Genomic DNA, 16,090 nt, shown 5'->3' on the forward strand with positions numbered 1-16,090 from the left:
TCAACTCTGGTTCAGAAGAGCAAGGCTGATTTATGGAAGATTTTACTCCAGGATCTGAATGAGTTTTCTACATTTGATTGTTATAGTTCACTTGAGAGCATAAAATGCTAACGCAAAGGCCAATGTAGACATCACAAAACAGTGAACAAAACAATTCAGCCATTTTGTAGCCAGCAGCCCCATCTATTGGTGAGATCTGATAATACATAAAAACAAAATCAACCGTTCAATTCTGTTTCGAACCTTTTTCAACCTCCCTGCAACCGTACTGCTATATGCACAGGATAAACCCTTTATTCTCAGTTAAACGTTTACAAAAAGACAGACTTGATCTTCTTAAATATAGAAATTAGAGTTTAAAAAGAAAAACACTACATGTGCAACATGAGACTGTCCTTTCGCATTATGTATATTCAACTTTAAACTGTAAGCGTAACGCCGGACGTGTAACATTTTACAAGTGGAACAGCAGATATGGTCAACTAGCTTGCTTGATATTTTGATATAGCTTTAAGAGCAAGGTGAGGTTTATTGCGTTTAAAAAGAAAAAATTTTATGGAATAGGAAAACCGAATATATTAGAACAGGGTTCTTCAATTCCGGTCTGTTTTTCATCCTCTCCTTCTAATCAGGGGCTAATTCAGACCTGGGACACCAGGTGAGTGCAATTAACTACCAGGTAGAAATAAAAAAACAGAAGTGTTTCGGCCCTCCAGGACCGGAATTGAAGAACCCTTTATTAGAACAATGAATGGATAGTAAAAAGTGGAATAGATATTAAGTGTAAATAAATGTAATAAAGCCTATTTTATATGGTAGCCTAAGCATGAAAACCAAAACGTATCACTTTCATATCAATTAGCATTCTACCTTGTAAATGCTCCCTTTCATACCTTCACTATGCACATATCCTTGCCGTTCCTCTATGCAAAGGATTTCAAAGCTATGATAAACCGCAATTCCATGGCATGCATTGGCCGAAGTCTAGATGCAGGAGTGTTGAGAATATACAGGTCAAAATAATGGAAACACCAAAATAAAATGTCTTAATAGCGCGTTGGGCCACCACGAGCCAGAACAGCTTCAATGCACCTTGGCATAGACTCTACACGTGTCTGGAACTCTATTGGAGGGACGCGACACCCTTCTTCCACGAGAAATTCCATCGTTTGGTGTTTTGTTGATGGTGGTGGAAAACTCGTCTCAGGCGCCGCTCCAGAATCTCCCATAAGTGTCCAATTGGGTGGAAATCTGGTGACTGAGACGGCCATCGCAAATGGTTTACATAGTTGTCATGCTTATCAAACCAGTGCCTGATTTCAATATACGTTGTATCCCTCATTTACTCAACTGCTTCCATTATTTTGGCAGTTAACTGTAAAATACACTACTGGTCAAAAGTTTTAGAACACCTAATTCAAGGGATTTACTATTTTCTACATTGTAGAATAATGGTGAAGACATCAAAACTATGAAATAACACATATGGAATCATGTAGTAACCAAAAAGTGTTAAACAAATCAAAATATATTTTATATTTGAGATTCTTCAAATAGCCACCCTTTGCCTTGATGACAGCTTTCCACTCTTGGCATTCTCTCAACCAGCTTCATGAGGTAGTCACCTGGAAAGCATTTTAATTAACAGGTGTGCTTTCTTAAAAGTTAATTAGTGGAATTTCTTTCCTTCTTAATGCGTTTGAGCCAATCAGTTGTGTTGTGACAAGGTATCTATACAGAAGATAGCCCTATTTGGTAAAAGACCAAGTCCATATTATGGCAAGAACAGCTCAAATAAGCAAAGAGAAACGACAGTCCATCATTACTTTAAGACATGAAGGTCAGCCAATATGGAACATTTCAAGAACTTTTAAAGTTTCTTCAAGTGCAGTCGCAAAAACCATCAAGTGCTATGATGCAACTGGCTCTCATGAGGACTGCCACAGGAATGGAAGACCCAGAGTTACCTCTGCTGTAGAGGATAAGTTCATTAGAGTTGCCAGCCTCAGAAATTGCAGCCCAAATAAATGCTTCACAGAGTTCAAGTAACAGACACATCAACATCAACTGTTCAGAGGAGACTGTGTGAATCAGGCCTTCATGGCCCATCTGGTTTGGGCTTAGTGGGACTATCATTTGTTTTTCAACAGGACAATGACCCAACACACCTCAAGGCTGTGTAAGGGATATTTTTACCAAGAAGGAGAGTGATGAGTGCTGCATCAGATTACCTGGCCTCCACAAACCCCCGACCTCAACCCAATTGAGCTGGTTTGGGATGAGTCGGACGGCAGAGTGAAGGAAAAGCAGCCAACAAGTGCTCAGCATGTGTGAACTCCTTCAAGACTGTTGGAAAAGCATTCCAGGTGAAGCTGGTTGAGAGAATGCCAAGAGTGGGCAAAGCAGTCATCAAGGCAAAGGGTGGCTATTTGAAGAATCTCAAATATATTTTGATTTGTTTAACACTTTTTTGGTTACTACATGATTCCATACGTGTTATTTCATAATTTTGATGTCTTCACTATTATTCTACAATGTAGAAAATAGTAAAAATTAAGAAAAACCCTTGAATGAGTAGGTGCTCTAAAACTTTTCGCAGGTAGTGTACATGTTGGTCTCTGCAGCAAATGAGACCAAATGTTCTTCTCTAAAGATATAAAAAACACTTGTGTGTGTGAAATGTGAACACATACATTCTTACAAAAACTAGATAGATAATTCTGTAATTAACAACTGGAATATGATGAATATTGCATTAAAGTATTCTCCTTATGAACGAGAACATCAGGTGACATTGTAAAACTTGTTTTATTCTAGCAAAAATCCCTGAAGTGAGTACTACTACATTTTTACTACAGTATATTCTGATAAAGGCACTTTTAATACAAAATCCAACACAAAACAAAACCTACCGCTGATGACAGGGTTGTGCGCAACTAACTATTTGCATAATGTATGATACCTTCCCACCCCTAGGAGGCTCACTACTTTGTGTCTTTGGCAGGCTGCTCACTAAGTTTCTCCTTGTGGTACTTCTGTCCAATCCCATAAGGCACGTGTGCCGCGATAGTACCCAGCTCCTTGGCCCCCTCGATGTGGAACATCTGGTCATCAAAGAAGATGTGGGGACGGATCTTCTGCAGGAGGGGCCCTTTAGGGGCCCCGGCTAGGAACAGGGCCTCGTCGATCTCCAGGCCCCAGCTCCTGAGGGTCTTGAGGACGCGGGCCCCTGAGCTGGCTGCGCTGCGGGATGTTACTAGGTAGGTACGAATGGGGCAGGTCATACGCTCATTCTTGGCGTAGAACTTCCTCTGGAGCTTCCCCAGCGCCTCCAGGAAACACTTTAAGGGACCCTGAGTGAATGAGACATAGGGTTAGCATAGTATTATTACATTTTTTATTAAAGCAAATACATCATTGGGTTCCACTTTATTTGGATAGTCCCCTATTATAGATGGTCTTTAAATGCTCAAACTATCAACAGCCACGGATGATATGCAACAACTTGTTAAGGTCTAGGATTAGGGTAAGTGGGTGTGTTAGTTAAAAAGTTTGTTGATAGTAAGTTGAACATCTATAACCCTCTATAGGGAGACTCCAAATAAAGTGTTACCCAAAGAAAGAACATGTGGAATCATGTCAAAAGCTAACATAAAATAGGAGGCATATACTCTCATGAACACCTGTGCAAGAGGTTTGTTCTCAAACTCCTTCTCATGCTCAAAGAACGTGTCCAGGCCGTGTTGTTTCACGATGATCTCCGACTCATCAGAGAAGAGGACAGCATCCCCGTCAAAGGCAACTTTCAGCTGTGTGTCGGAAAGCTTGTTCTCCACATCTCCAGATGCAAACATGGTCGCTGCTGCAATGCCTATTTATAAAGACATTATAAAAAAGGGGCTTATACATGCTCATAAGTCTTAAAAATGCATTACAACGGTATCATATATGTAGGCTATATCATACCTATAAAAAGTGTTACCACAATGTACATCTACAGTTTTTTACTCTGTTACCAATTTAGCATCCATGCTAACCTAAACCAGTTTAATCCCTAGAGGACAAAGGAAAGCAGCATTTTCAACTACCCTCCTCAATGGTTGCTGTGCGTTTTTGCTGCCAACTTTACTTTATTTTGCTAGCTGACAACTTTATGTTTTTTTTTGTTTTGTTTTGTTTTTAATTACCGTTTATATTTTTAGTTTTTCCATCGCAACTTTTTTCCCACATTCAACTTTTTCACTCCGGACGCTTTATCTGGACATGGTTCGTCAACATCTTCAACAGCCGAAGCTAAGTAGTAACATTAACATGATGTCTTCTAATTGCAGTCGCTGTACTCATAATATACAGGAGAACGATCGCCTTACGGCGAGAATAGCTGTGCTACAAGCCCAGCTTCAGACGCAATCGTTAGGCAAGGGTAATTTCAGTGTAGGAAAGGAAGAAACAGCGTCTGTGCCACCAGTAAGTACAGATAGTAACGTTAGTATAAATCCCCCGCACAGTCCCCGCAGCCGGACAACTTTCTCATGGCTTCTGGAGGGAAATACTGTTGGAATGCTCAACCGGTGTCGCTCATTCAGCCGACAGAAACTTTCAACCGGTTTTCCCCATTATGTAGCGAGTCGGAGTCTGAGTCTGAGTCTTCTCTTGTCTCTACTCCTCCCGTTCGGGGTCTGAGACGCCGAAGGCTCCCACCATTAGCTCTGACAAATTGAAAACCCTAGTCATTGGCGACTCCATTACCCGCAGTATTAGACTTAAAACGAATCACCCAGCGATCATACACTGTTTACCAGGGGGCAGGGCTACCGACGTTAAGGCTAATCTAAAGATGGTGCTGGCTAAAGCTAAAACTGGCGAGTGTAGAGAGTATAGAGATATTGTTATCCACGTCGGCACCAACGATGTTAGGATGAAACAGTCAGAGGTCACCAAGTGCAACATAGCTTCAGCGTGTAAATCAGCTAGAAAGATGTGTCGGCATCGAGTAATTGTCTCTGGCCCCCTCCCAGTTAGGGGGAGTGACTGAGCTCTACAGCAGAGTCTCAGCACTCAATCGCTGGTTGAAAACTGTTTTCTGCCCCTCCCAAAAGATAGAATTTGTAGATAATTGGCCCTCTTTCTGGGACTCACCCACAAACAGGACCAAGCCTGACCTGCTGAGGAGTGACGGACTCCATCCTAGCTGGAGGGGTGCTCTCATCTTATCTACCAACATAGATAGGGCTCTAACTCCTCTAGCCCCACAGTGAAATAGGGTGCAGGCCAGGCAGCAGGCTGTTAGCCAACCTGCCAGCTTAGTGGAGTCTGCCAATAGCACAGTCAGTGTAGTCAGCTCAGCCATACCCATTGAGACTGTGTCTGTGCCTCGACCTAGGTTGGGCAAAACTAAACATGGCGGTGTTCGCCTTAGCAATCTTATTAGGATAAAGACCTCCTCCATTCCTGCCATTATTGAAAGAGATCGTGATACCGCACATCTCAAAATAGGGTTACTTAATGTTAGATCCCTCACTTCAAAGGCAGTCATAGTCAATGAACTAATCACTGATCATAATCTTGATGTGATTGGCCTGACTGAAACATGGCTTAAGCCTGATGAATTTGCTGTGTTAAATGAGGCCTCACCTCCTGGTTACACTAGTGACCATATTCCCCATGCATCCCGCAAAGGCGGAGGTGTTGCTAACATTTACGATAGCAAATTTCAATTTACAAAAAAAAATGGCGTTTTCGTCTTTTGAGCTTCTAGTCATGAAATCTATGCAGCCTACTCAATCACTTTTTATAGCTACTGTTTACAGGCCTCCTGGGCCATATACAGCGTTCCTCTCTGAGTTTCCTGAATTCCTATCAGACCTTGTAGTCATAGCAGATCATATTCTAATTTTTGGTGATTTTAATATTCACATGGAGAAGTCCACAGACCCACTCCAAAAGTCTTTCGGAGCCATCATCGACTCAGTGGGTTTTGTCCAACATGTCTCTGGACCTACTCACTGCCACAGTCATACTCTGGACCTAGTTTTGTCCCATGGAATAAATGTTGTAGATCTTAATGTTTTTCCACAAAATCCTGGACTATCGGACCACCATTTTATTACGTTTGCAATCGCAACAAATAATCTGCTCAGACCCCAACCAAGGAGCATCAAAAGTCGTGCTATAAATTCTCAGACAACACAAAAATTCCTTGATGCCCTTCCAGACTCCTTCTGCCTACCCAAGGACGTCAGAGGACAAAAATCAGTTAACCACTTAACTGAGGAACTCAATTTAACCTTGCGCAATACCCTAGATGCAGTTGCACCCCTAAAAACGAAAAACATTTGTCATAAGAAACTAGCTCCCTGGTATACAGAAAATACCCGAGCTTTGAAGCAAGCTTCCAGGAAATTGGAACGGAAATGGCGCCACACCAAACTGGAAGTTTTCCGACTAGCTTGGAAAGACAGTACCGTGCAGTACCGAAGAGCCCTCACTGCTGCTCGATCATCCTACTTTTCCAACTTAATCGAGGAAAATAAGAACAATCCAAAATTTATTTTTGATACTGTTGCAAAGCTAACTAAAAAGCAGCATTCCCCAAGAGAGGATGGCTTTCACTTCAGCAGTAATAAATTCATGAACTTCTTTGAGGAAAAGATCATGACCATTAGAAAGCAAATTACGGACTCCTCTTTGAATCTGCGTATTCCTCCAGGGCTTAGCTGTCCTGCATCTGCACAGCTCTGCGAGGGCCTGGGATCGGGAGAGACACTTAAGTGTTTTAGTACTATATCTCTTGACACAATGATGAAAATAATCATGGCCTCTAAACTTTCAAGCTGCATACTGGATCCTATTCCTACTAAACTGCTGAAGGAGCTGCTTCCTGTGCTTGGCCCTCCTATGTTGAACATAATAAACAGCTCTCTATCCACCGGATGTGTACCAAACTCACTAAAAGTGGCAGTGATAAAGCCTCTCTTGAAAAAGCCAAACCTTGACCCGGAAAATATAAAAACTATCGGCCTATATCGAATCTTCCATTCCTCTCAAAAATTTTTAGAAAAAGCTGTTGCGCAGCAACTCACTGCCTTTCTGAAGACAAACAATGTATACGAAATGCTTCAGTCTGGTTTTAGACCCCATCATAGCACTGAGACTGCACTTGTGAAGGTGGTAAATGACCTTTAATGGCGTCAGACCGAGGCTCTGCATCTGTCCTCGTGCTACTAGACCTTAGTGCTGCCTTTGACACCATCGATCACCACATTCTTTTGGAGAGACTGGAAACCCAAATTGGTCTACACGGACAAGTTCTGGCCTGGTTTAGATCTTACCTGTCGGAAAGATATCAGTTTGTCTCTGTGAATGGTCTGTCCTCCGACAAATCAACTGTACATTTCGGGTGTTCCTCAAGGTTCCGTTTTTAGGACCACTATTGTTTTCACTATATATTTTACCTCTTGGGGATGTTATTCGAAAACATAATGTTAACTTTCACTGCTATGCGGATGACACACAGCTGTACATTTCAATGAAACATGGTGAAGCCCCAAAATTGCCCTCGCTAGAAGCCTGTGTTTCAGACATAAGGAAGTGGATGGCTGAAAACTTTCTACTTTTAAACTCGGACAAAACAGAGATGCTTGTTCTAGGTCCCAAGAAACAAAGAGATCTTCTGTTAAATCTGACAATTCATCTTGATGGTTGTAAAGTCGTCTCAAATAAAACTGTGAAGGACCTCGGCGTTACTCTTGACCCTGATCTCTCTTTTGACGAACATATCAAGACTGTTTCAAGGACAGCTTTTTTCCATCTATGTAACATTGCAAAAATCAGAAATTTTCTGTCCAAAAATGATGCAGAAAAATTAATCCATGCATTTGTTACTTCTAGGTTAGACTACTGCAATGCTCTACTTTCCGGCTACCCGGATAAAGCACTAAATAAACTTCAGTTAGTGCTAAATACGGCTGCTAGAATCCTGACTAGAACCAAGAAATTTGATCATATTACTCCAGTGCTAGCTTCCCTACACTGGCTTCCCTGTTAAGGCAAGGGCTGATTTCAAGGTTTTACTGTTAACCTATAAAGCGTTACATGGGCTTGCTCCTACCTATCTTTCCGAGTTGGTCCTGCCGTACATACCAATACGTACGCTACGGTCACAAGACGCAGGCCTCCTAATTGTCCCTAGAATTTCTAAGCAAACAGCGGGAGGCAGGGCTTTCTCCTATAGATCTCCATTTTTATGGAACAGTCTGCCTACCCATGTGAGAGACGCAGACTCGGTCTCAACCTTTAAGTCTTTACTGAAGACTTATCTCTTCAGTAGGTCATATGATTGAGTGTAGTCTGGCCCAGGAGTGTGAAGGTGAACGGAAAGGCTCTGGAGCAACGAACAGCCCTTGCTGTCTCTGCCGGGCCGGTTCCCCTCTCTCCACTGGGGTTCTCTGCCTCTAACCCTGTTACAGGGGCTGAGTCACTGGCTTGCTGGTGCTCTTTCATGCCGTCCCTAGGAGGGGTGCGTCACTTGAGTGGGTTGAGTTACTGACGTGATCTTCCTGTCTGGGTTGGCGCCCCCTTGGTTTGTGCTGTGGTGGAGACCTCTGTGGGCTATACTCGGCCTTGTCTCAGGATTGTAAGTTGGTGGTTGAGGATATCCCTCTAGTGGTGCGGGGGCTGTGCTTTGGCAGAGTGGGTGGGGTTATATCCTTCCTGTTTGGCCCTGTCCGGGGTTTCTTCGGATGGGGCCACAGTGTCTCCGGACCGCTCCTGTCTCAGCCTCCAGTATTTATGCTGCAGTAGTTTATGTGTCGGGGGCTGGGGTTAGTTGGTTATACCTGGAGTACTTCTCCTGTCTTATCCAGTGTCCTGTGTGAATTTAAGTATGCTCTCTCTAATTCTCTCGTTCTCTCTTCTCTCTGAGAACCTGAGCCCTAGGACCATACGTCAGGACTACCGGGCATGCTGACACCTTGCTGTCCCCAGTCCGCCTGGCCTTGCTGCTATTCCAGTTTCAACTGTTCTGCCTGCGATTACGAAACCCCTACCTGTCCCAGACCTGCTGTTTTCAACTCTTAATGATCGGCTATGAAAAGCCAACTGAGAGACCTGAGCCCTAGGACCATACGTCGGGACTACCGGCCGTGGTGACTCCTTGCTGTCCCCAGTCCGCCTGGCCTTGCTGCTATTCCAGTTTCAACTGTTCTGCCTGCGGTTATGGAACCCCTACCTGTCCCAGACCTGCTGTTTTCAACTCTTAATGATCGGCTATGAAAAGCCAACTGAGATTTATTCCTGATTATTATTTGACCATGCTTGTCACTTATGAACATTTTTGAACATCTTGGTATGGTTCTGTTATAATCTCCACCCGGCACAGCCAGAAGAGGACTGGCCACCCCTCATAGCCTGGTTCCTCTCTAGGTTTCTTCCTAGGTTTTGGCCTTTCTAGGGAGTTTTTCCTAGCCACCGTGCTTCTACACCTGCATTACTAGCTGTTTGGGGTTTTAGGCTGGGTTTCTGTACAGCACTTCGAGATATTAGCTGATGTACGAAGGGCTATATAAAATAAAATTGATTGATTGATTGAATGGCCTCCATGACTTTCTCTCCATCCTTGGAGAGGTACAGGTTGGTCAGATAGGCCTTCAGATAGCCAATGGGGCTTTGCCCTCCCGTCATACAGAACCTCTCAATGGTTAAATCTGTCAGGTAGAGTGAAAAACAAAAACGTATCAGAACCCCATACAAATGTGATGGTATCATCAGGCTGGTAGCCAAAGATTGCCACTAACATCCATGCAAAACATGCATACAACCACTAAAAACATATTTGGTCAAAAATACCCATCATTCAATGAAATGCAGCTCACAATAAGCGCGGTCTTATAACCATAGAAATATAATTACTCCAATTACTGGTCATTGTATTTCTCTGCTTATAGCACTGTAGTAGGCATGGCTGAGCGTGTCGACCACGAACCGTAGTGGTTGATGCTGTTGATGAGGCGCACTCCGACCTGGGCGTGGTTATTAGTCATCAGGACGATGTCAAACAGCTCTTCGCTGTCGGGGGTAGAGCTGCCTCAGCCGTGCGTTCACAGACATCAGAGCCTGCAGGGTGTGCACAAATGCACTGATAAATGCACAGGGGCGGACTGGGACAAGAATTCAGCCCTGGCATTATCCACATCGCTGCGTACACCACCATCCCTCCCACCATCATGATACCACCAACCATTGATGCACCCTTCACCCTGACCCTACACACAGGCAGTAGTGCTGACATAACATTGGCAGTAAAGTACAGCATTTCTCAACCATTTTCTGTACCAGTGATTGGCGAGACATGGTCCTCTTTTTTAACCAGCTCATGTTTAAAACAAATATGTAAAAACACCACTGGAGACAACTCACCACTATAACTGTGCCTCTTCTCTAACCATTTTGTTTGTCTCAGCATCTTCGCTGGTGTCACTCTGTGCTGCTTTTGTTCTGTTCTGTCTGCTTAAACATTCCACGTTATAAAAGCCAAGCTAGCAACTTAGCCTATATTGCTAATTAGTGCCCGTCATATATATGTTCTCCTGAATCAACACATACCTTCAAATGTTATTGGCCGCATAGACATTTTGCAGATGTTATCGTGGGTGTAGCGAAATGATGTTTCTAGCGCCAACAGTGCAGTAGTGATATTAATAATAGCGAACAATACAAAAAAACACACAAATCCCCTAAATAAAAATAAAGGAATTTAATATAGAGTTATTAGATAGACGGAATATACATATAAAGAAAACGCCTCTCACTGTCAACTGCGCTTTATTTTCAGCAAACTTAACATGTGTAAATATTTGCATGAACATAACAAGAGTCAACAACTGAGACAAACTGAACAAGTTCCACAGACATGTGACTAGCAGAAATGGAATGTGTCCCTGAAAAAAAGGGGGGTCAAAATCAAAAGTAACAGTCAGTATCTGGTGTGGCCACCAGCTGCATTAAGTACTGCGGTGCATCTCCTCCTCATGGACTGCACCAGATTTGCCAGTTCTTGCTGTGAGATGTTACCCCACTCTTCCACAAGGCACTTGCAAGTTCCCGGACATTTCTGAGGGGGGATGGCCCTAGCCCTCACCCTCTGATTGATAGATTAATTATTAATGACTAATTATTACACCCTGAAACTGTGTATAATGTGTTAGAAATGTGTAGTGTAGGACCAGTAAAGGCTATGGCATTGAGCCACTATTTAGCAATGTGAGTAAGAGTTAGGCCAGACAACAAAGACAACTGAGAAACTAAGATAAAGAGGCCTCCCAATTTAGGGAGGGGAGAAACTGTTATGAAAACATGGTGCAGAATATTGTGAGAACGGCAATAACTGAGTAAAGCAGGGAGTAGGATATGTGTGTGTGTGTGTGTGTGTGTGTGTATGCATGTGTGTATGCATGTGTGTGTGTGTGTGAACTGAAGGTCAGTAGAGCAGTTTTAGAGTGGAAAACTACAGCCCGCCTACAGAGGGAAGGGATTTCTTTTTGTATGAGTATAAAAGATGGACTCTGAAATTGTGATGACAGAATTCTCAATGAATAAATATCTCTGACAATGCAGACCGGGACTCTGGCCGTTACTTAAATCCCAAAAGACTTACAACCTTTTGGGAGACGCACAGAGACACTAAAATAGTTTGTTAAATAATTCACATAACACCGATCCAACAGGTCCCAGACGTGCCCAATGGGATTGAGATCTGGGCTCTTCGCTGGCAATGGAAGAACACTGACATTCCTGTCTTGCAGGGAAATCACGCACAGAACGCAGCAGTATGGCTGGTGGCATTGTCATGCTGGAGGGTCATGTCAGGATGAGCCTGCAGAAAGGGTACCACATAAGGGGGAGGATGTCTTCCTGTAACGCACAGCGTTGAGATTGCCTGCAATGACAACAAGCTCAGTCCGATGATGCTGTGACACACCGCCCCAGACCATGACGGACCCTCCACCTCCAAATTGATCCCGCTCCAGAGTACAGGCCTCGGTGTGAACGCTCATTTCTTCGACGATAAACGCGAATCCGACCATCACCCCTGGTGAGACAAAACCGCGACTCGTCAGTGAAGAGCACTTTTTGCCAGTCCCGACGGTGGGTTTGTGCCCATAGGCGACGTTGTTGCCGGTGATGTCTGGTGAGGACCTGCCTTACAACAGGCCTACAAGCCCTCAGTCCAGCCTCTCTCAGCCTATTGCGGAAAGTCTGAGCACTGATGGAGGGATTGTGCGTTCCTGGTGTAACTCGGGCAGTTGTTGTTGCCATCCTGTACCTGTCCCGCAGGTGTGATGTTCAGATGTACCAATCCTGTGCAGGTGTTGTTACATGTGGTCTGCCACTGCGAGGACGATCAGCTGTCTGTCCTGTCTCCCTGTAGCGCTGTCTTAGGCGTCTCACAGTACGGACATTGCAATTTATTGCCCTGGCCACATCTGCAGTCCTCATGCCTCCTTGCAGCATGCCTAAGGCACGTTCACGCAGATGAGCAGGTCAGTAGAAAGGCCTCTTTAGTGTCCTAAGTTTTCATAACTGTGACCTTAATTGCCTACCGTCTGTAAGCTGTTAGTGTCTTAACGACCGTTCCACAGGTGCATGTTCATTAATTGTTTATGGTTCATTGAACAAGCATGGGAAACAGTGTTTAAACCCTTTACAATTGAGATCTGTGAAGTTATTTGGATTTTTACAAATTATCTTTGAAAGACAGGGTCCTGAAAAAGGGACATTTCTTTTTGTGCTGAGTTTATATGATGGTGTGTATAGACATAATGGAAAATGTATGAATAGAAAAGGTGTGTACAGCAGTAGTTATATAGGATGAGCCTTGACTAGAATACAGTATACACACAAAGTAGGTAAAACAGTATGTAAATATTATTAAAGTGACCAGTGTTCAATGACTATGTACATGGGGCAGCAGTCTCTAGGTCAATTACTATTACAGGGCTCCAGGCTAACATTTTCCCCTGGTGTCACTGGTGCTACTAACTTTTACAGTTGTTGGCACCAGCCCCCCAAATTACGAGTAATCATTTTATGAAGTCATTCATAGTGCTTTATTAAGAAGTGTAATAAATAGACAGACTAAGTTGTTTCATCTAACACGTACAAGCAGGAATGCATGACTCAATACATTTAACCTAACCCAGTGATTGTCATGAATTATGGGATGACAATTAAGACTATATTTGCTATATTTTACTGTCAAAATAGGACTCCAGAATTGTTTTGTTCAATAGAGATACATCTTTATGTGCACCTCGAATATCATTAGGCTAATTAATTTGGGGTACAACACGAGGAAGTGGAAACTCAAAACACATTAACTAGATCGATAACTCTAAATATAATACCCACTGCTAGTAGCCATGTATTCAACCAACAGTACATTTTATGTCCTAAAAACATGTTGCAGTTGTAGGCTACTACCCATGAGACCTATCGGCCTATACCCTCGCAATGGCCGGTGTGCATTTTCGCCGCGCGCCCTCCCATATCTCAAAGCCATATCAAATATCTTGGTTGTAAAACTATTGAGCTGACTATTGAGAAAGCTGAGGCCCTCCACTCTTCAAACGGGACAAAGAGACTAAACTTCCAAAGCGGTGATTTCCCGCAATTGCATTTTGAAATGTTAAACGATTAGACCACATTTCTCTCTCAAGCGCATGGGGGAAGAGGAGAGTGGCTTGCTCATTACAGCAGCAGGTCCCTGTGAAACAGGCACAGGGTCAGGGTGCTCAGTTTCATTACAGGAATCGTGAGGCTAATGCACTTTACTGTTTGTCCAAATCATGGTTTTAGCTGCCCAAAAAAATATGACAATGTGGAATGTGCTCCAAGTTTATAAGCAGTGACACCCATCCTTTCAGTTTTTTACAATCCATGATGTTGTCTAACTGATGACAGTGTCAGAACAAGTATCTTTGCTGAAGCCCTGTTTCACTTTGAATATGAGTTTGCGTGACCTCAGCCTGAGAAAAACAGGCTGGCCCATCTTGGCAGGGGGGCTGGCCTTGCCCACTGATTAGCTAAAAGGCTCATTATAGATTAGTATAACAGCAATTGTGCAACAATCCACCCAACAGAAATCCACCCAACTATAAATGTTATTACAAGAGGTCTTCCCTCGAGTTAAACATTTGTCATTCAGCTATTGATTCAAACATGGTCTAATGGTCATATAATTTTTGACTCCTGTGGCTGCATACCATTATAGTAGAAGAACCAGATTAACCTGCCACAATGGCATCCATGCGTAGATGGTAACAGTGGTAAACAACATTGGCTATTGTAATTCTGAGCAAAAACCTATTCTGGATGCATTACACACATTTCAGCTAGGCCTAAAGACAATGGCAATATTGAGTGAGGTTTCTCCTTCACCTACAATAAGGAATGTATATATAGTTGTAAGGCAATCCCAGCCCATTCATAGACACTAATAACCTTTAGTGCCTATTGACAATAGTATCTTCTGGCTGGGGGAGTTGTTAACAGCCCTGATGCTAGCTCTAAACGTTAGCACGGATCGCTTGCGGTACGGCTTTGGAAACAAAGAACGTATATTTCATATCAGCAAGAATTATTATTATTATAAAAATGTTAAGGTTAAATTCCTAAAACACCTTTATAGGGTTAAGACTCCCCCACATGGACATATTTCCATTTTACAGAGCTTGTTTACAGACAACAGACGGAAGACAGAGTCGACTACCCGTGCTAATTAGCTATCTGCGTCTCCGAGGACGCCACAAACGTGTTGTCACTGAAAAATACTGTTGGCTGCAACTGTTTTAAAACATTGTACAGCAGAGGAGGACAGGAAATACCATCCTACTCAGTGAATTTCAGAAATGTTTCAATAGTGTGTTTTTTTTAAGTTATCAATTTTAGATACAGTAAATATATTCACATCACCAAATAACTGATTAAAATACTGTTTTGCATTGAAGGACTTTTTGTGGGCAGATCTGAAAAAGCCTGTGCGAGCAAGGATGCCTACAAACCTGACTCCAGTTACACCAGTTCTGTCAGGAGGAATGGGCCAAAATTCACCCAATTTATTGTGGGAAGCTTGTGGAAGGCTACCCGAAACGTTTGACCCAAGTTAAACTATTTAAAGGCAATGCTACCAAATACTAATTGAGTCTATGTAAACTTCTCTACTATTATTCTGTCATTTCATATTTTTAAAATAAAGTGCTGATCCTAACTGACCTAAAACAGGGAATTTTTACTAGGATTAAATGTCAGGAATTGTGAAAAACGGAGTTTAAATATATTTGGCTAAGGTGTATGTAAAACTTCCGACTTCAACTGTACCTGTTGTGTTGATGTTTAGGATGAGGTGGGTGTAATTCTTTGTGTGCTCTAGGGCAACAGTGTCTAGATAGAATTTGTATTTGTTGTCTTGGCTACTGGACCTTTTTGGAACACCATTATTTTTGTCTTACTGAGATTCACTGCTGCTTTAGGCCCTCTTTGGTTGGGGGACAGAAGTACCAGATCATCTGCAAACAGTAGACATTTGATTTCTGAGTCCAGTTTGTCAATAATGGTGTATACGTGGTTTGTCGTACAGTATTTTGGTAAGAAGACAATTTTACATTTTCTCAGGACATTGATTCCACTGAGGAAATGTTAGAGTCTGCTGTTGATGATACTGCAGAGGATTCTTCAGAGATTGCTGCTAACGCATATTCTACAGAAATTATTGGGGTCAAATTTTATGGGTTGGAGTGATCAAGCCTTGGTTCCAAATATTAGGGAAGATGCCAGAGCTGAGGGTAATATTGAAGAGTTTAAGAATAGCCAACTTGAATTTGTGGTCCATATATTTTATCATTTTGTTTAGGACACCATCAACACCACAGCCCTTTTTGGGTTGGGGGGTTTGGGGTTGTATTTTGTCCTGTAGCTCATCCAATGTAATTGGAGAATCCAGTGGTAGTCTTTAATAACTTATTCTAAGTTTAGTAAATTATCATGTGGGGGGGAGAGCTCCTTGGTCTTCATGGTGCCGCTTGCTTGGTGGTGC

General features: G+C 42.8%; 1 pseudogene; it reads right to left on the reverse strand.

The window, feature by feature from the left end:
- Positions 1-2,901: 2,901 nt before the first annotated feature.
- LOC121552126 lies at positions 2,902-10,350 on the reverse strand (annotated as a pseudogene).
- Positions 10,351-16,090: the final 5,740 nt, after the last annotated feature.

This window comes from Coregonus clupeaformis, chromosome 36 (genome assembly GCF_020615455.1).
Source record: "Coregonus clupeaformis isolate EN_2021a chromosome 36, ASM2061545v1, whole genome shotgun sequence".
NCBI lineage: Eukaryota > Metazoa > Chordata > Actinopteri > Salmoniformes > Salmonidae > Coregonus > Coregonus clupeaformis.